The 20,224-nt window shown below is 42.6% G+C and overlaps 1 protein-coding gene across 1 annotated transcript in view; it reads left to right on the top strand.

The window, feature by feature from the left end:
* The first annotated feature begins 801 nt into the window (after nucleotides 1-801).
* The window catches only part of PIK3CB (phosphatidylinositol-4,5-bisphosphate 3-kinase catalytic subunit beta), an 88,853-nt gene continuing 69,430 nt past the window's right edge, over nucleotides 802-20,224 (top strand). The window contains exons 1-2 of the mRNA XM_008919607.4: nucleotides 802-847; nucleotides 19,204-19,367. The gene's annotated coding sequence lies outside the window, so the exon portion shown is untranslated. The remainder of the gene's footprint in view (nucleotides 848-19,203; nucleotides 19,368-20,224) is intronic.

The raw sequence follows: 20,224 nt of genomic DNA, 5'->3' as shown, positions 1-20,224 counted from the left end.
GCAGCTGTTTTCTGCTTTGCATTAGTGCTGTGCTGGCTCGGGCAAGGCAGGGTATCCCCTAGTCTTGCAGGGGATGCTGTGTGTCAGCCTGAGGAGCTGGCAAAGAGCTTCTCCAAGAGTTTCTGTGGTAGATGGAAGCCTGTGGCCTGTGTGATGTTTGTGAGGAAGGCAGGCACCCTGGGTGGCTAAGTGGTTGGAGATACCACTATGAGAGCTGCCTGGGAGGAGAAGAAGGGAGATGTCAAGGATGCAGTGCCCTCAGTTGGCTGGGGTGGACCTGGGCCTTACATACACCCACTGGTGCAACGCATTAACCTGGTACTTTCCAGCCAGATCCTCTAGGAGAATTAGAGACTGGCATGAAACGAACCAGGAGGTTTTATTGCACTAATCACCTTTCCTGTGAGGAGATAAAAGGGGAGAGAACAAGGAACAGCTGAGTGGCATTTAGCATGACTCAGTATTTCACTGTCAGGTGCAAATCATGGTTGAAAAGATCACGCTTGTGAACTGAGGAGGTTGGCTGCTCTTCTGCCCGGGGCAAAGGTACGGTGTGGTTCTGGGGCAGTGCCGGGCTCTGCGTGGCAGTGGCAGGCTGTGCGTGTGTGGGCAGCGCTGCTTCGGGAAGTGCTAATGCCTGGGAAAAACGAGGAGTTGTCCCGGAGCCAGCGTGGGGAGCAGGGCGCGGGAGCCCCGCTGTAGCCCGGGACATGCAGCGCCACATCCCCATCTCGGTGTGCCTGTGCCTCGCTCGGGGCCGCGCCGGGGCAGCGCAGGAGGAAGAGGCGGTGGCCGGGGCGGTGCCGGGGACGCGCTGTCGGTGCGAGGCTGCGGGAGGCACGGCCGGGTAGGACCGCGGGGCGCGTCTCTGCTTTGCTTCGTTTCTGACCTCCCACGACCCCTCCCCAGGACCGAGAGCCCCGGAGCGGGCCAGGAACCCGCGGCTGAGCGCCCTTCGGTCCGGGGGAGGGCAGAGCCCGGTCCTCTGCCGCGGGACAGCCAGCTCCCCCTGCTCCGGCCCGCTGATAGCCGGCTCCTGGCTGCGGGGACTCTGCCGTGGTCCCCTCCCTCTCGCTGCTGGGGCTTTCCATGCTGTGAGAAGCTTCTCTGTCCCACTGCAGTGGCGGCTGGTTGAGCGGCTTCCCAACCCCAAGTGAAAACCGCCCCCCCCCCTTCCCTAGGGTGCTTCTGGGGTCTCTTCCCCTTTTCGGGTGGGAGGAGATGAGAAGAGGGGTTTGGAATGGAAAATATCAGATGCGGCTGCATAAAAAAGAAACTGAGGGGGAGGGGGGGGAAGAAGCAGAAGAAAAAAAGAAAATAGAATCAAAACCGATAAAATCAAACCCACCAAGGAGATGTGACTACTAATTTATTGGCTACTTTACCAGAAAGCAATGGGAACAGGGCCTCCTGTTGGGAAACTTTCACACCCCAGCAAGGTCTGGCAGCTGCCGGCAGTGGGGAAGTGGGTTGGCAGCATGTTTGAGGCTGACGCCTCCCGCCTGCCAGCATGTGTCAGACCGTTTAGGGTGTTAATGGCAAGGATTCACCAATTAAACAACATTTCATCTCTTTTTTTCTTAAATGTTTTCCACGTGTGCTGTTCTTAAGAATAACCTCAAATTTTTCAAATGATGTAAAGCGTTTATGTTGTCTGTTTTCTGTAGCAAGGTGCTTTCCTTAGCTGTGATTCATCACCTTGTTTTTCTTTACCAATTAAGCCGCTCATGTGGAGCTCTGAGACAATCGGTGCCTCATTTTACGAGCTGTTTTCAGAATTATCAGCAGGTTTGTCCCTCGGATTGGGTTCTTGGTAGACTGGAGATGTTTTCAGTTTCAGGCTATTGTATTTTCCTGGCAATTGTAACACAAGGGAGGTCAATGGTCTTTTAAAGCATGAGGGGACTGATAAGAGTGGAGCCTTGATTGCATATGCAGATGTGCTCTTGGGTTTGCTCCTCAGAGACATCCCATGCCATAGGAGGGCTCAGACAGCTGCTGAGGCACCAGGGGCTATCCACTGCCCTGGCACCAGAGTCTGTCCTAAATGCTGAAACACAGTGTTCCAGTAATAGTTCTTGTACATTAAACACAAGGATCAGTGAGTTAATCTTTGATGTTGTCAGGGCAATGCACAGCATTCCCTGGTGAGCTCAGTCCCTTTGGGCAATGAGTGGACAGATACTGGAGCTGAGATGCTTGAGGAGGAACAGCAAACTACTTGCAATTCCCAAGCATGGGAAGAGTCTGGAAGCGCTGGGCTATAGCTCCTATTCTGGAAACCTCCTGTGTTCTGCTGTAAGTGGCTCCATCTTTACCAGTGGCAGCTTCAGGGGTACCCAGAAATAGTGCAGAACAGGCCTGATCACCAAATATACTATTTTGCAGAAAAACTGAGAGTGAAACATATAACTTTTGCCAACACTTGCAGTAGACTTTCTACAGTTTTGAATACTTTTGATTGACAGCTTTGACTCAACTGCAGCCTGGCTTCCCTGGCTGGGCTCCCTGGTTGTGTCGTCACCTTCCTTCTGGGTGATCTCACACCTCGTGGGAAGTGTGCTCTGGCAACTGAACCACAGCTCCAGTGAGGCACCACTTCAAAACCAAGTGTTTGTTGAAAACCAAAAGATAGTAGTAGATCTCTGTGTTTTTAGAAATTAAATACTAAACAGAGTGAGGCTTTTCATGGAAAGGTTTGGGTTTTTTTTCCCCCTGGAGAAAGCCACGATTTTCAGTAGAAACACATCATGAAGGGAGTTTTTTGAGCAGCCTCAGGCAGCAGTTACTAAGATCCAACATTAATGGAGGGATAAGAAATTAATGCAGTTGATCTTGTCCGTTTCTTGCTTTGACAGCATCTGTGAGTGAAACCCTGACTGTCATGTCATCCCAGGGTGGCACTTTCTTCCCCAAGAGTAGGTGGCCTGTATAAATCTTTAAGCTTCTTCCCAAAAGCCTGCATGGTGTATGTGGTGATAGTAGTCCCTTTCATTTCTTGGTGGATTTGTACTGTTTGTACACTAGTTACCCAGCTCCTAGGCTGACAGAACAGTGAGTAGCCAGGTTTATTCACTCACTTTCAAGGCCAGGTTTTTAGGACCTGGCAGTTCTACTGGGATGCTGTGTGCTACACCAAGTGCTGTTTACAGGGAAAATGTCACGAGCAGGTTCTAAAACTGATAACCATGAATGCCCAGTTTTGAATAGTGGATTTTTTTCCACCCTGTGCAGTGTTGCTCTAACTTGGTGATGAAGTTTAGCCAAATATTTCTGGCCTGTCTTGCAGGAATCACATTTAAGTCTGTCAAACATTGTGGCTGGGAACCTTCCTCTGAAACATCTGGGTATGAACAGTGCTGGAAACAGGATCCTTGCAGAAATAAACCTTGTCTCTGAACCATTGTGGTTTTTCTAATGAGATCAGTTTGCCACCTGCATCTCTCAGGGGTGTGACTTTATTTTAGAGATATTGTAAGTGTATAAACAACCTCCTGACCTTCCTCCTTTCCATGTATTTCTTTATGCTCCATTTCCTTCTCTTCCTCCCCATCCTCTCTCACAGTCCTGTGTCCTTGCAGACATTCCTTGTTGCTAGCTTGAGACATGTTGCCAGCTGGACATTGTTTCACAGCTCCTTCAGACAAGAGGAGGAAAAAAAGAGCCTGCTTGGTGAGATGGATAACCTTCAGGATTTAATGAGCACCTCTTTAATAGCAAAACCAGCCAAGCTTTGATAGTACCTGGGTTCTCACTCCATGACTCCTGAGTGTTTGCTCAGCAGAGCTCAGTAGTGGAACCCTTGAGTGTATACATTGAATCAGCTTCTCCATTTCATGAGCAAAATGGACATCAATAGGCAGTTGTGAACACTAAGACCAGAATTCCCCAGTGAGACTGTGACCCAGGGACTTGGTTGTCCTTGACAGAGTAATGCTGTGACAGATTTATTACTACTTTTCATTTATGTTTCTCAGATCCAAGGAATTCACGTTGAAGGCCTGAATATTTGGGATAGTATTTTTTATTTACTGTAATCAGTCAAAACAACGTTGGCACCGAAACTTCTGTGGGAAGGTTGTTTGTCTACTTGGCATAACAAGAAGGATTATTAACATAACCAGTCTTGCAGGTGATGATAAATTCAACTTCTACTTTTTTAAGCAGTTGGTTTTCATTATTATTAATTTTTCACATAGATACCTTATTCCAGCTGACGTAAATTCCTTTCAGAGCAGACCTAAACCTTGTAATTTGCCAGGAAGTTAAGACAGCTTTTTATTTAAAATACAGTTTCCCCCCCTCAATGTAGCAACCAAAACTAGTGCTCTTCTTTTATCTTGTAGAAAGCAAAACATCATGACATTATCTCAGTTTTGCAAAGTTACCTTACATTAAGTTCTGTGTTTTACCAATCCATCTTAAGAGAAAGAACATGTCTGTTAAATCACAGGATCATTTTTGTCTTCTCCTTCAATTAATCACCTCCCCCAACCAACAGGCCAGGACATAAATAGTTTTCAACTGTTCTTATATATTTACCCTCAGTATTGAGTGTAGCACCCTGAATCACAGAGGTCACACTGAGAATGGATGTAATACTCCTGAAGGGCATATGTGCATTTTGGACCAACTTGCCCTTCTGATCTACTTACACCTCCTTTGTGGAGTTACTCACAGCTCTGACATAGTGTTGTCAGCTTACATGTAAGCATTAAATTGCTTTTGTGGCTTTGATGGGCATCTGTCCTGGTGAATGTATATTAGTTTCTTGCTGGAACTAGTATCCAGGTTGAAATGAAAGACCAGCTAAGAAATCTTACTCATTTTACTGCCTCCATTGCATGTATACAGATTGTTTCCAAGCATGTCTTTGCTGTGCAGTACATCTGTATTGACTACAACAGTGTCCTGTGGGTTCAATGGCTTTTGGAGATGGAGCAATAAAACATAAATTCATGAGAAAGTAACATAACAAGCTATTTATTATACTGACTGAAATGTATGTGTGAGAAAAGTTACCCTTCTAATAGTGTAAATAGAGAGCTACTTGTTTGTATATGTAGGAAAGAAAAAAAATGCTCAGTGTTATTTTTACTAATAGTAAATATGTTTATCTTTGCCCTCTGTGAGCAAGTGTGGTGAGGGTATATCTGTTGTTGAAGGAAATTAATCTGGTTTTGGTTTAGTTACCCACTTGTTTTGGGGCATCTGATGAGTAAGGACCACTTCATATGGTTATTTTATAATGAGAGCACTGCTCTTCTGGTGCAAACATACCTTGCAGTATCACACCCTTACAGGTCTTTTATTGGTGACTTACTGAACTTTCCCTAGTCTAAGCAAAGCTTTGGTGCTGCTCTTTGTATTAGTTGTTTTCATTTGAGACACAATTTTTTGTTCAGTTCCACTGAAATCTGCCCTGTGTCGTTCTTTTGGTACAGGTTGCTTTGTGGTGCTTGATGTCCTACAGTCATAGAATCACAGAATAGTTTGGGTTGGAAGGGACCTTATAGATCATCTAGTTGCACCTTCCTGCCATTGGCAGGGATACCCTCCACATAAAATAAGCTGTCTTGGAAAATACTGTTTGTCCTAAGCTAAACTTAAGCACAGCCTTAGTGGTCAGACCAGAGAGTGCAGGGCATACCCTACAAACAGTGATGGGACATGTGTCATCTCTACATGTCCCTAAGTCTTTTGGCTTCCAGTTAGACAGACAGAAATGTGTAGCAAGGTAAATAATTGCTTATATCCCTCTTCTCTATATGCCTCCACAACTAAAATGCTGCAGACAAGTAAATATTAAAAAGGAATGTCTGTTTCTTGTTTTGACTTTTAACTCGAATAACATTTCAATGGCAAAGAAATTTCTATCCTGACATCCGTCTTTTGTGATGTGGTCCAGTGAGTAACAGTGTAAACTGTATTTAAACATAGCAATTACAGAGAACAAAGGGATGGCAGAGAGAAGTTGGTCCTGTCTGTTTACATTACAGGGCTCCTTCAGGAGTGCAGGTGGCATCAGAAGGCAGCAAAGTGTCCTCTCAACTTTGCTTCCTAAAATACGAATTCAGATGAATTTCCTTTGCCCTATAACTAAGCTCTGGTAATGGCAGCTTCCTCAGCAGGGTTCAAACCACCCTTAACACTGTAGGGAACTTGCTTATGAATGACCTAGTGACTTCTCTAGTTCTCCTTTCAGTATTTTTACTTGCTTGCTTTTTTTTTTTCCTGATTTTTCAGCTGCATGTTTTACTTACAGTGTCTCCCCTCTGGTTTTGGTGGCTGAGACGGGAACACGGAAATCCCATTTTTTGTGCTCTCCAGCTGCACGTCCAGTGTATTATCCACCTGCGTTGTCAGGGATTTCCTGGTTTAGAAGATTAATTAGAGTTGAGCAACTCTGAGTTCCTCTAAGAGAAATGATTTTCCTTTCCTGTATGGCAAGGGAGATTGCAGTCTTCTGAGGCTGTAAACTTCTTTAGACCCACCAATATAGCAGTTGATACCATTTAGAGCCACTGTCTGGTTTCAGTTCTCTTACACTGATGTACATCTGAGTAGCTGCTGTTGCTCCCTTTACCTCTTTTAGAGGTGGTTGTCCTTGTAGGCAGAGTTTTTCATCCAGCTAGAAGTTTGCCTCTTGCTGTCTCTCTTCTTTCCAAGTCAAAAGGCACTGTCTGTATTTTACCACATCTCCAAAAATGCCTGCCCTGGTTGACTTCAAAACCTTAACTCAGCAAACACACACAAGTGGTTTCCAACACAGCTACCCAGTTTGGATGGCCCTAAGGATTCCTGTGGAAACAATGTTCACCTGTTTTCTGTCTTTTTTTGTCTTTTTTTTTCCCCCCCTTTTTTCTTCCCCCCTGCTTCAGCTGGTCAAAGGGTTAGCACATCTGCCTCACCCAGTCAGCTTGTCCTGGTCTAATTCCAACAGTCAGAGGTTGAGGAAATGGCCTTTTTCCAGTGAATTTTGCTTTGGCAACTTTTCTCATTCATGTCTACCTCAACAAATTGCTTATTTCTTCCCTTGTGCTTACCTTAGTACCATTTGATTTGGATATTGGGTGCTTGTCCTCGGCCCCTGGAGATGGTGCCAGAGCCGCAGTGCGTTGGCCTGGTCTTTGCTGTTTGGTTTTGGTTTTTCTCACTGTGCTTTTTATTAATGACTTGTTCAGGGAAGGCAAGATGGGAAGTTCATAGATGGGAACTGCCAGATTTCCAAAGTTCCAGAACTTGATGTGTTGCATCTCTGAATCCAACTTGTGACTACAAGTGAACGTGAAGTCAAGAAGTAGGATGAGTGGAGTGACAAGGGACAAGAAGGGATAAGGGGGAAGAAAAATAAAGGGGACAGTGTATCCTCCAAAATGAATAGGAAAACATGATGAGACAAGAAGGAGTTCACGAGGGACATTGAGGTCTCTAATCTTGTTTCTAATTTAGGCCCAAGCTATAAAAACATATGTATTCATATATCTCTCATATGACTTGCTTTGAAGGCTGGTAGGATTCTCCATGAATAAAACTCTTTGTTCCTTTCGCTGACCTGTCATACTCAGTCTTTTAAAATAGTTACAATTTAGCAGCAACTGTAAGAAGATATTTGAGCTGATCTCCTGATTCCACCCTGGCATCCAGAACCAACACACCAGTGAGTGGTTAATGAAAGCTGTGAGAAACAAGCAATTTGTTCTGTGTGTGCCATGGCTACATAACCTACTGGAGATGGCAGGGCAGCAGAATGAGATGTTGTCACATTATAGTTTCAACAAATCTCATCAAGCCCAGATCTAGCATTGTTGATTTGAGACTAAGAAAGAACGTAATTCTTAATAAACTCTTGGGAGATTTCATTTTTCTCTCTCTCCTGTTTTATGTCTAGGTGGAATTTTGGCCGCAAACCAAACTTTTGCAGGTTTTTTCTCCACTGTGTGCTTAACTTGTCTCATGCAATTTTAAGGAATTAGACTAAAATACGTCAGCTTAACTAGAGAACATTTTTTTAATCTGATATAACAAAAATAATTTGATAGTGATTTCAAGATTCAGTGACAAAAATTAGAAAAATAACTTGAAAAATGACAGGCTGCTGCCAAATACCTTTGTAAAGGTCATACTCAGTCAGCCAGTTTGGAGAAAAAATGTGGAAAAAAAATGAGTTAAGCTAGTTCTTTAATAAATTACCTCTTAATATCATTACAATGTACAGCCGATAGGAAAAAAAATGAAAGGAAAAAGATGAATTTGAAACCTTGGAAAATCATAGTCAACTAGATGGAAAGACATAAACTGATGGGAGGAACTGGAAAAGGGCAAAATGTACAGAATTTGACATATGCTGAGGCCAGACTGGCTGGGAAGGAGGGTTGGAGTCAGCAGGATTGCTCGTGTGTAAGGTTACATGTGAGAGTACTTGGAATCAGACACTGCAGACCTAGAGTGCAAAACGCACTGATTTTCTGTGCATTGAAATGGCAGATTGCTAATTAAGAGATGTGCTTGAAGGCTGAGGGCTGTTTTAGTCAGCATTCTCCCAGAAGGATTTCTTTAAAAATTCCTTGTTTCAGACAAGAGGTACAGCATGGAGCACAGGATTGTCCTTTTAAGCTACACTACAGAAGCACTGTTCAGGTGTATCTTAGCAGGGCATGGGCTAAGTGTTACACCACTGCAGTGATCCACATGCTGGAAGTGGCAGCGCTGGCAGGGGCAGCCCCCGGAGGAGCTGTAACTGCGGCAGTGAGAAACACAAAGCTGCTTTTGTTGAGTCTCCCTGCATTATTATTCTAATTCAGGGTTTACACAGTGCAACAGCCCCACTTCTATCAGATACTAATTAGTGTCCGTTTGCATTTTTCCATCTTTTGAGGGAGGTTATCACCTGATCTTTAACAACTTGACATAATCAGTTTTTTTAATAGAGTTCATATGGCCAAGCCACTATAGAACTTTACATCTGTTCCCCCAGCTATTGTCAAGAGGGAAGGAGAGAAAACAACAAAACAAAATTATGCTCAGCTTTTCAAACTATGTTTTATGGATAATTTAGCTGACCATCATCAATTCTTAGGTTTGAGTAAAATGATTAAGCCACAAAGTGTAATGGCATGTTCTTTGATAGAAAACGTGACATCCTGTAACAGGACTTTGTTTTTCATATCTCTGTATATTTCTTTATAACATATACCTGTGAAAATGATAGTTTAAGATGTGACTAAGATTAAAAGAGATGAGGTATGTGTCTCTCTCTAATACTTTTCTCAAGCCTTAGAGTCAAGATTTTAAGGTTAACTAGCTATTTTTCAGTTAAATCATTAAAGGAAAGCAGAAATTTTAAATTATAGTGTTTTAAAAGGTTATTTGGGATATAATATATGAAGGAATTAGAATAAGATGGTTTTTAAGTTTACAGGTGTTATTTCACAAATTAAGACCTTTTTCACTACAATGTGGGGATTTCTTTTTCTTTATTGTGGCTGTTCCAGGTACTGGGTCTGTAGTTAATGGTGTTTGAGAACAAAGGTGTGTGAGAGCTGACACTTGATACTTTTTGCTGTTCTGAAACACACATCTAATCCATACTGTAACTGAGTTACCCTAACTGGAAGTTGTACTTGAGAAAAGGAGTTGTAAATATAGTTTAATGACAAGGGAAGGATGCACTTGAAGTTTCAGTTTAAATGATTGTGTTTGTATCCATTGTATGGGGCACTAGAAACTTGAATTTACATGGCATGGTTAAAGGCAGCATGCTCTCCTTTAATGGCATTACCTCCCTGTAGTGTAAGATATGGATCACTGCAGCTGAAACAGCCTTGCCAAAGTCCTCTGCTCACCAAAGTCCTCTGCTCAAAGCTCCTCGAGTTAGCACACAGTAGTGAGGATACAGATCTATGTGTAGACAGGTATGGAAACATTTCCACACGCCAAGTGTGCCTGAGCTGTCACTACCAACCAGGCTTGGCCTTCCACAGTCATTGTTATCTGCCAGATGAGTGTGCTCCCAGCTCCCTGGTGGGTGTACAGGACCCTGCAGAGAGGGCAAGGAGTCTGTGCTGCTGCCAGACACTGCGTTACGTTACAGCCACAAGATCGTGGTGGATGACAGGCTGAAGTCTGTCATTTCTTGCATATATTAAGATCTAGAAGGGCAGAGTGTTGTGAGGTTGCAGGAGGTGTGGATTATATACATTTATACTTGTGTGCAGTGCACACACCAATAAGCCCACTCAGGAAAGCCCCTCTTCTCTCTGTGGCACTGTGTCCTGCTTTATTCCATGCACTGCTGCAGTGGAGGCTGTGGCAGATGCCTTCCTGTTTCCCTGGGCCCTGTGGAGATGGATCCAGGCAAGAGCTGGGGAGCATGTTCTGCTTTGCAGGTGGTAGTGGGTGGGTGAAGGGGGAAAGGAGAATGCAAATGCCTCCCTTGCTGTCATTGCATTCTTCTCTGTATGGGAAATTTGCACCCGAGCTCTGGTGCCCTCAGTGCCCTGACTGAAAAACAAACAACTTTTCAGTTGAATAGAATGTCTTGAAGAGTATAGAAGCCAGTGGTCCTTCCAAGAGTCCTCTTAGCCCTAACATTTTTAGAAGTCTGGAAATCGGTGGTTTTATTAGTCTTTCATAAAAAAAAAAAAGTTTATTTCAAAGTATAAAGAAGAGTTAAGAATGCAGTGAGTTATTCTTTCTTAGGAAAGCAGCACTGGCCAACCCAAGCTTTCTCCAAAGGTGTTGGTGGATGGTTTGGTCTTTCCAATCATTCTTCTTCTGTGGGGGAACTAAAAGCAGCAGGGAAGTAGCATTCAGAAACCTTTCTTTAAAATGCTCCTTACTGAGCACTGACATTCCTGTGATAGTTTTTATGCAATCATTAACTTAGCAATCTTCTGAGCAGGACAGTCTCATTCTGGCATAGTTTTGCTTTGTGCTTCTCCTGATCAGCCCCCACAAAAAAATAGGCCCCCATCAGTTACTGAGATGTGCACAACAGTTGTCACGTTGTTGTGATCTCATTTTGCCATGGTGGGTGTAATTTCAGTTTCCCTGTGCTTTATTGTCCTTGAACAGTTACTGCTGCTACCAGTGCTGCAGTTCTCATCCAGAGGTGGGAAGCTTTGGTGATGGGGGCTGTGGTATTCACTATCACTAACCCCATTACTTCTCATCCAGATGTGGGAGATCAGGCAAAAAAGGCCACTGCTGTAAGCAGGGGGACAGAAGGGGCTTGGAGGAGGTTTTCTCTGGTATTTCTGCTTTCCATATATTACCCAAACAGGAACAGAGTTCTTACTACTTGCAGTTACTTAGACCCTTGAATCTAAGTAATGTTTAGCACTGCTATTGTCACATCCTCAGCTGGGCTGCAAGTTCTATTGCCAGGAAAACAACTATGGAAAGGAGAACAATCCAACTCAACTCACAACTCTCAGCCCTGTGCACTTAACAGACATGAAAAGAAATAATTTATACTCGAAATAAGCTATAGAAAATGCATTACTTCACCTTCTTACTTAACAGCTCTATTCAAACTTACTGCCCAAGCACTTTTCAGGTGTTGTTTCCTGGGAGTTCCTTGGATACTTGAACCTAGGTCAGTCTCTTCTGCAGAAAACCCTTAAGGAAAGTACAAATTACAGTGGAAAATCCCAGAAATTTCCTTGGGCACTTCTCCATTGAGACTAATGACTCGCAGCCTCATGGAGATGATTCAAGAGCCCGTCTTCATCCCAGTGATGTTTTAGCTTTACAGCATGTCCCCTTCTGGTTAGTTGGCTCAGAACTGCATTTCTCCCTGTTGTGGAGTGTCACAGACAGTAAAGAAGTTACTGGCATATGCTGTGCAAGCAGCATGCATGGCTAAAGCCATACTAAATCCCAAGGAGATTTCCTCTACCAAAGTGAAAAGAACTGTGGCTTCCCAGCACTGTGCTGTCACACCCTTGGGAAAAAAATGTGAAAATACAAAATCTCAAAATTGGGGTGGGGAATATTGTTGGGCAACGCATGATGGGGCTCATATAAAACATCCTTGGTGGTATGAGAAAACCCTCAGCTTGTTTCCAATTGGAACTTGTCATTTGTTATTAAAAGTGTTACCAGAACTGTAACACTTTGAGAGCTGAGGTTGCCCCATTGCATAGGATATAAGGCCCATCAGAGGCTTTCAGAGAGGGCTGTCTCTGAGTGAGGATTCATGAGGGAAGTTTTCGGGGGGTTGAAGATCTATCTTGGAGATATTGCAGGAGGAAGATTCCAGTCAGTGATTGGTGAGAAGTGCTTCATTAATATTAAGTTTTAGGTGCAGAAGAACTGAGGAAGTTGTTTTTCCATTATCATAGGGGGAAAGCAATACCAGTTAAGCCAAGGCCTACAGCTGAAACATTTACTGGAAGTGTTTACATGTTACTTAATACCTTGACATGTATTATTCAACTTGTGTAATGGCAGCTGGGGTGGAGCAGGGAGAAACGGCTTTGCATAAGAATTTGTTTGTTCCCCATGGAATAGTTTCCTGATCACAGCTACCTTCTTTGGCAGTGAGATACATTCCAGGAATTAAAAAAATGTTCTTGAGCTGCATTTTTATGAACTGCTGGAATGTGCTGTCTTGCAAAGGTGACCTAACCTCATCCAGATGGTTAGTCCTTCTCTGAGCGGTGGCACCCTGTCAGTCTTTCTTCAGGGTAGAGCAGAATTGCAGCAAAAGCCCCCTGTGAGTCCCCTCCAAGCAGGAGAGCTACACACTAAATGTTGGAGCCCTTTAAATGGATGCACTTCTCATATTGGAAACGAAACACCACTTTCCCTCTCAGAAGGAGGCAAGTGCTCTCTCCTGAGCAAACCACTTAAGGTTCAGTTTTCCTCATGTGCCCAAAGGACTTTCTGAGCTGCAGCCAAATGGGCTGTGTGTTGAGGAAAAGGCAAATAGAGCTCCCCTGCTCATATGAGCGACATCACAGCGATGCAGCGAAGGGGAATGGAAGGAGAATTAGATTGGGAAGCGTGAAGTTAAGCTGGCATCTCTCTGCTTCCCTCATCTACACAGCCAGTAATTTCATGATTCACCTGCTGAATGATTTGTTTCGCTGACAAAGCTCTGATAAACAGAGACTTGGCATCATTTGCATAGGTGTTTAATCTGAAGGTGTATGAGTCATATAAGTGAAACTTTCAGGCTTGTTGTGATAGATTGTCACACAGAGTAGGTGAAACACACAGGCTTTTATTTGGTTAATCAATACCTGGAAATGTAAAAACTGATTTAGCACAAAGCCTGGAGTTTCCAAAATAGTAAGACAGATTTAGTTTCTAGTTTTGAAAGGATAATCATATACTTGTCCTCTTATGCTGCAACAATTTGTGTGTGTGTGTGTGATGGCATCTAGCCAGACTTGGTAACATTAGCTCTTGAGGACTAAAAATGAAGATGATGCATATGTATCTTGGAGAAGTTGTCTAAAACATAATTCCTAGGAACATGAGTCTTCCTGATTCAGGAGGACTGGATTGTCTAGCAAGAAAAGGCTGTGCAGAGTACTGCTTCAAAAAAGGTACTGGTATTCTGGGAATCTCTGCTGCATTAGTTGTGCAGTGCTTGTTAATAACACTTCGTGGGTGCTGCTACAAAATGTGTCAATGTTTGTATTTCTGAGGATAGGACTCGTGGCTCTGGATTATCAGAAGTTCAATTAATAGAACTGTGAGATGGAAGTGTTTTAGTCTGTTCCAGCAGAGCACTGAATATAAATGGTTCTCACTGATTTCAGTGTGTCTTTGTGATTCTGTTTGCACTGATCTTATTCTGGAAGAGCAGTTTTATAGCAAAATAAACATTGAAATTAAAGGCTTATGGATTAGTATTAGACAGTATCTAGAAACTTGAAACATCCTTAATAAGAAATCTGTAAATGCCTTTTGAATGCCTTTTTGCTAGATATATGTATTTTTTATAGTCCTTTTAAAAATAGAAACTCATCAGTAATATTAAAATTACAAAACATTCACCAGAGGGAAAAAGTTAAAATCTGAGATTTTTAAATAGGGATTCAATATAATAGTGCATTTGTAGCTAAGAACTGATATTTCTAGTGGAATGTATTTATTATTTTTCCTGTGCTTACTGATTTTTAAAATTTCACACCTTTTTTAGTTTGCCTTGCTCTGTAGGTATAGATAGATGTACTATGCATGGATGTACTGGCTTTCTAGTAGTGTGTGATAATCAATGAGATTATTGTGACTGTGCTTTCCATGAGATAGTGAAATGTTAATGCAGTACCTGTGGTTTATGGTAGCAGCAATGTATCACATTTACTTTTGTCTCTTTCTTTGGTTTGCACGTGACATACAACTTGTGCGAGATAAAGAAAGATTTGGGTTTGAGCAAGTCTTTGTGGTTCACAAATGGCACACGACCAAATTCTGAAGTGATGTGCACTGGGCACTGCAGGTCAGTAAATGTGTTTGACCCAAAGAATAACTGCATCAGTGTGCTTTTAGGCAGAAAGGCTGTGCTTCCTCTCTTGTGGCAGTTGTACACAAAATGAAGTCTTGCTAATCCTGACTCACACCATCGTGGCTGGACAAAGGGTGCAAGCAAACTTGACAAAACATCAGCTGAAAGTCTCCTCAAGGCCAAACTCTGAAATAATACAGTGTACTTCGTGTCCACAGTCATTAGAAATTGTGACAGACTCAACAGTATTCCTGATCATTATTCGTTTTCACAGTTGTCACATCTGTTCTGTTATCAGATTTGCCTTAACAAAAAGGCCAGCTAGAAAATAAATGTGTAAAGAAGGTGGGAGAGCTATGGATTTCTTTTAAACCATTTGTGTTCTAGTTCCTGTAATGAATCTCTTCCTAGTCTTTGCCTCTGGCTGAGAATAGTAATATGCCATTAACCCAGGAGATTTAAAATGTGCAGTGCTGTGCTTGGAAGGGTGTCAGAAATTCCTCCTTTAAGGATGAGAGGGTGTTTGATTCCTTTTTCAGTTGTTGGATAGCCTAACCCTAGTAAGCATTTTAGCAAAAGGGAACTACTGAAGTAATTGTGAAGCCTGATGTTTTTTCACAATTAGCAGATTGCAAAGAGGGGCTGGTAACACAGATGTATCCAGGCAGGTACAGCAGCTGTTACACTTGAAGTGCTATCTCACACATTACAACCTGCTGGACATGGAAGCCTATTTTTAGTAAAAGAATAAATAAGCTGGCTGTGCCCTACTTTTTGTCAAAATGTGTCATGGGATCTTTGTATTTGATTAGAAAAGTCAGTAGAAATTACACAAGGGAACTCAGTGCCTTGTCCAAAAACTGGCAATTCTAACAATCCAGTGCTGCCTTTTATTACAAAAGTATGTTAAGATTGGTTATGAGTTCAGACCCAAAGTGGGGACAGGAGATAATAGCTGGTGGGAGACTTGCCTGTGTGGGGTGGGAGGTTAAATGTGGACACAGTCCTGTTATATTAGGCACTAGCTATTCAAGATGCTTTTGGATGAAAGCATTTGTTTTGCATTGATGGAACTATTTTTGCAAAGTCTGTATTAGGAAACTGGAAAAATGAAAGATATGTAGAGTTCCTTGTATGTAAAGAGAGAATGTAGCAGGAAAGTCAGTTGGCCACTTCAGGATGCTGTTGATTGTTGTAAAGACCTCACTCTTACTAATTCTGAGCAGTTTTTTGTCTTCACTGGCTGATATAAGATGGTTGTGCACATACCTCATGAGCAAGCTGTCTTGTAAAGTGTGACCATACCCAGAAACCAGAACAGATGTGGAAAAATATACATTGGCTATAATAGAGCGTTAGTGAAAAGTAAGTACTTTCAATCAGTTTCTCTACAGATAAGGGATATTAAAAATTTGCTGCTTCGTTACAATAGAATTGGCATAAGCTGATCAAAATGCCACCATTTAAAAGTGCCTGCCTAAGAGCTCCTGACCACGGAGTTACTGTATTTGGAGGCAATATGATGATGTGCCTTCTGAGTGTGGGTTTACAGGGTAGGGTGGGGGGTTCAGCTCCCAACTCTTATTGGCACACTTGCAGCCTCAGTGCAGAAGGACTCTCCTTTCTGATTCCCCAGTCCACAGCCTGGATTTAGGGAGCTCAAGAGAAGCAGCCATGCTCTGTGGGATCCCAAGCAAAGCTGGTGCTCCAGAAGGAGAGCTTTGGTGGGGTAAGGCCTCTCTCCAGCTTGGACCTGCTGCTGTACACCAGCTCACACAGCTTGCCTGGGCATGGAAAAGGGGAAGGAGCTGAGCCCACTCATTCACAGCAGGACTGAGTCTGCCCTGGTGGGTGCATCAGCTGATGTGCTGGTACTTGTGGTGTGTTACAGCGGCCAGGGAGGTCAGGGAGGTTGAGGAAGAGGCCCTCTATTTCAAGTGGCCGTGTGTCATTTCAGTAAGACTTAAATTTTTAAATGAGAGGCTTCAGACATGGAATTCAGTAGGTGGAACAGAGCAGTGAAGTGTCAGGATGGTGACTGTTTGGGTATGAGTGCTGCTGGCTCTTTGAGGGACTGCTGCAGATAAAAGGGGGCTTTGCCTCTCTGGCTCCCGTACCTACACTGTAAGTTCTCAAAACTTTTCTACTGAATTTTACTCAAATAACTTGGTTTAGCAACGCACTGTTAAAAGCTCTTGTTCTTGCTGCAGGCTGTTGCTTCATTAGCCAAACTCAGCATTCATTTTGTCTGACATCTGCATTTGCAGCCTAGTCCTGAATGTCACTCAGCCCCATTATTTGCTGCTGCCTCCCCCTTCCCCACAGTCAGTGTGAGACACAAAGGGAAGCTTATGATAGACACATGCTGGTGCAAGCACTGGAACAGAGACCAACCTGCAATACAGAGCACCTCTGAGGGAACTCCAAAATTGAGCTGGTGTGTTACACAGGGTTCTTCACCGTGCCATTAGCACTTACTGGGGCACCCTGAGACACCCTCATGGCAATGGCCAGCTTGGATTTCACAGAATGGTCTGTCAGATAACTGCAGAGATGGGGAAGGTCCAGGCCAGCAGGCCAGTTTTTATTTAGTAGCTGAGGCTGTTACAGGACCATGCTATCCATGTACCTTATCTTCTGTCACATCATTTATATGTGCTGCATTTAACCTGGGGCATGATATCATGTATTGGGAATCTCTTAGTATTTCCCTTTTAGGAGATTATATATAGACTTTGACAGCTAAACCTGATTCTTGTGATTTATTTTCCTAAACACGTGGCTTGAAATAGTCACACCAAAATTATTCACTTGTTTATTAACACCTCTTAAATTTCAATGGCTAATGATTTTATCTTCCAAATGGTAACAAGCTGCTACCTTAGACAACAGGGAGCATATTTTTTCTGGTATAGATGAAGGAGGGACTTAAAAGGGGACGTGAAAGTTTTGTTAATAAGCTATTTTTTGAATGCTATAATCCAGACTGGCTTTCCTCTAGTGACTGCTGAGGAGACTGACATGTTATTTGTCATACACAAGATATTCTAAAGCCTTTTATTGTGATAACTACTGTCAGCAAGCTGACAAAGGGATGACCATGCAGTGTCTACTATTGCTCACATAGTAGCATAACCTTTTGAACATAACCTTTTTTTTTTTTTGAAGAAAAGTAGTACTGATGAAAGATTCTCATGTTATTCTGTATTCACCACCAAACATTCCTGTGCATTGACTACCCAAAGCTGATTTGGTTTGTAGATGTTGCCATTGTGTCACAGTATCAGACAGTAACAAGTTGCTATGAGTATTTAAGTTTTGTAATGAATGATTTCTAAGCATCTCCTGCCCAGTATTTTGCTGTGTTCTGGATTGTTGTACTTTAGATTTAACAACTTGGGTATTTTTCAGATTGGCTTTTTCTTCCTTAGGCCAAACATCCGTAACATGGCATTTCCACTTGCATTTTCTTTCTCTGTCTGGGTCTGCTGACACGGTTCTCTGAAGTTTGCAGATACACAGACAATTTAGTTCCTTTTTTTCTGATCACTGCAGTGACACAGGACTCAAATAATGCAAGCCCAGAACAGTGGAAATGACACATTTTCAAGTGACCAAGAATGTGCCCTAGGTGTACAACTGTTTCACATGCAAAGACATGACTCAGATACAGCCTTTTTTTAGACAAAACCCCTTTGTTATATTGAGAACACATGTAACAATAGCCTGGGGGGTGAGAATAATAGAACGTTTGTTGTTTTGTGAAGGGGGGTGGGAAGGGAATCTAAAGATAAGGAAATTGAAAATTAAAATTATATGTAAAGTCTGGGGTTTTTTCGCTGCCACATAGGGTATAAAAACATTTCTTTAAGGAGTTTCAAGACAAGTTCCTTATCCTTATTGCACACACTTTCCATGACAAGTCCATGTGTGACAATAACATAAATATCATGCAAGTCGATCAACTATAATCTGAAAAATGTTAATAATGACTGATTGAGATCTCTTTATTCCCCCTGCTAAATACTGATATTGTATTCAGAGGTGTGAAAACAGAAAATAGAAAGGAAATTTGAAATCAGGGATTACAACCCTACAGAAAAGCTCTATGTGGGCAGGTTTCATTGCAATCTATTCACAGATATAGCAGAAGTTGTCTATACAAGACAATTTTTAAGTACGTGGAACTTTATGGATGACAGACACTTCAAGGCATCATTATTCAGTTGAAAAGATGGCAGTACAGTAAACAGATTTTTAAGCTTCTGGATTGTAGCCTTCAGTTTACTCTAGTAAATCACTCACAACACTTTACAAAGACTGCTCTGGATCCTGTAGAACAACAACCTAATGTCACAAGATCCAGAATAAATAGCTCTTTTCTGAAGAAACATTATCTAGTCTTTCCAGGCACAAACCCATTTGTCATCAGCGAGGCCAACTGGCAAGCCAAGGTTTCAATATCGAAGCCAAGACTATCTGGAATATTTAATGTCAAAACCACAAGTATTAGAATGATTTGAAAAGTTGTATATCTGGGACTTTTTGCACTACTGTACTTCATTAACACCTTATTTTTCAGACATATATTTCAGTAGCAATGTAAACTTTAAACAAAAGAGACAAGTGGCTCAATATGCTGAACTAAACTTCATTATGGACATGATCCATTTGTGTGAGTTGTATGTTTGCCTTGATAAACCAGTTTCATTTGAAATCTGTTGGCTTTCTTTTTCCAGGAAAAAGGAAAGTCAAGTGAAGTTACCACACTGTGGTGTGAAGAAGCAGCATGATGTTCAGGAACAATGAGCGGCCTTAAAGGAACTGGAAAGGAACTGCTTTTAGCAGGAAGGGGAACTGTTAATTGATACAACAGAGAGGCTGTGAAGGCGACTGACACATGGTAGGCAAGATTTCTCATTAACTTCTGCCCTTCCACTGAGATTTGCCAGGATGTAGCATTGTATGCTCACCATTCATGCAAAATTCCCATTTGCTGAAGTAGTGGGGAGATTATTGTCCTTCCCATAGATTTCTAGTTAATCTGTGTTGTAGTTGGTTGGTTGGTTTGGAACAAACAACTAAACATCCCCTAGATATTTTCTAATCTAAATTTAATGGATTTTTAGCGCCTTGAGAATCAGTAAGTGAAGTTGATGAGGAAGTAAATCCATCCATCTATTTTCAAAACTGGAATAACTGGAAAAATGAACAGACTAAAATAGACCAGACTAATGATATAGCATGATTACTAGCATAGGGATGTTAAGATATGCATAATATGATCATACTCTTTGTGGACAAGAATGTGCTATGCCTCGCCCTGTGTTCTTTAAAGGCAGCAGGAATGTTGCTGCTGATTTCAGTGGGTGGGGACGGCCCGCTGCATGCAAAAGTTGTTTCATTACCGGTTACATTGTACCTTGCTTTTCTTTACTGCTTCTTTTAAGCCTTTGACAAACACCTCCTTTTAAACGTTCTAGTTTCCATGCAATTATTCTTAACACCGAGACTCTTGAAATGAGGATGTATCACAGAAATCATTGGCCAGGCAGTAAGCTGCTATAATGAAGTCTTCCCTGCTGATTTCCAAAAGGGAAAGCTGGTCTCGGATGAGCCCTTTCCTGTGTGCCCGTGGGTGGCTGCCCCTGTCCTCCGTCTGAGGGCTGTGCGGGGTGTGCGGCAGCAGCTTTGCGGGGCGCTACGGGTGCTAAACGCGGCCGGGGAGCGCCAGGCGAGCGGGGCAGTGGGACTGCGCGG

The sequence above is a fragment of the Manacus vitellinus genome, unplaced genomic scaffold (assembly GCF_001715985.3).
Source record: "Manacus vitellinus isolate BGI_N305 unplaced genomic scaffold, ASM171598v3 scaffold_49_pilon, whole genome shotgun sequence".
NCBI classification, from domain to species: Eukaryota; Metazoa; Chordata; class Aves; order Passeriformes; family Pipridae; genus Manacus; species Manacus vitellinus.
This window is presented reverse-complemented; position numbering and strand designations above follow the sequence as displayed.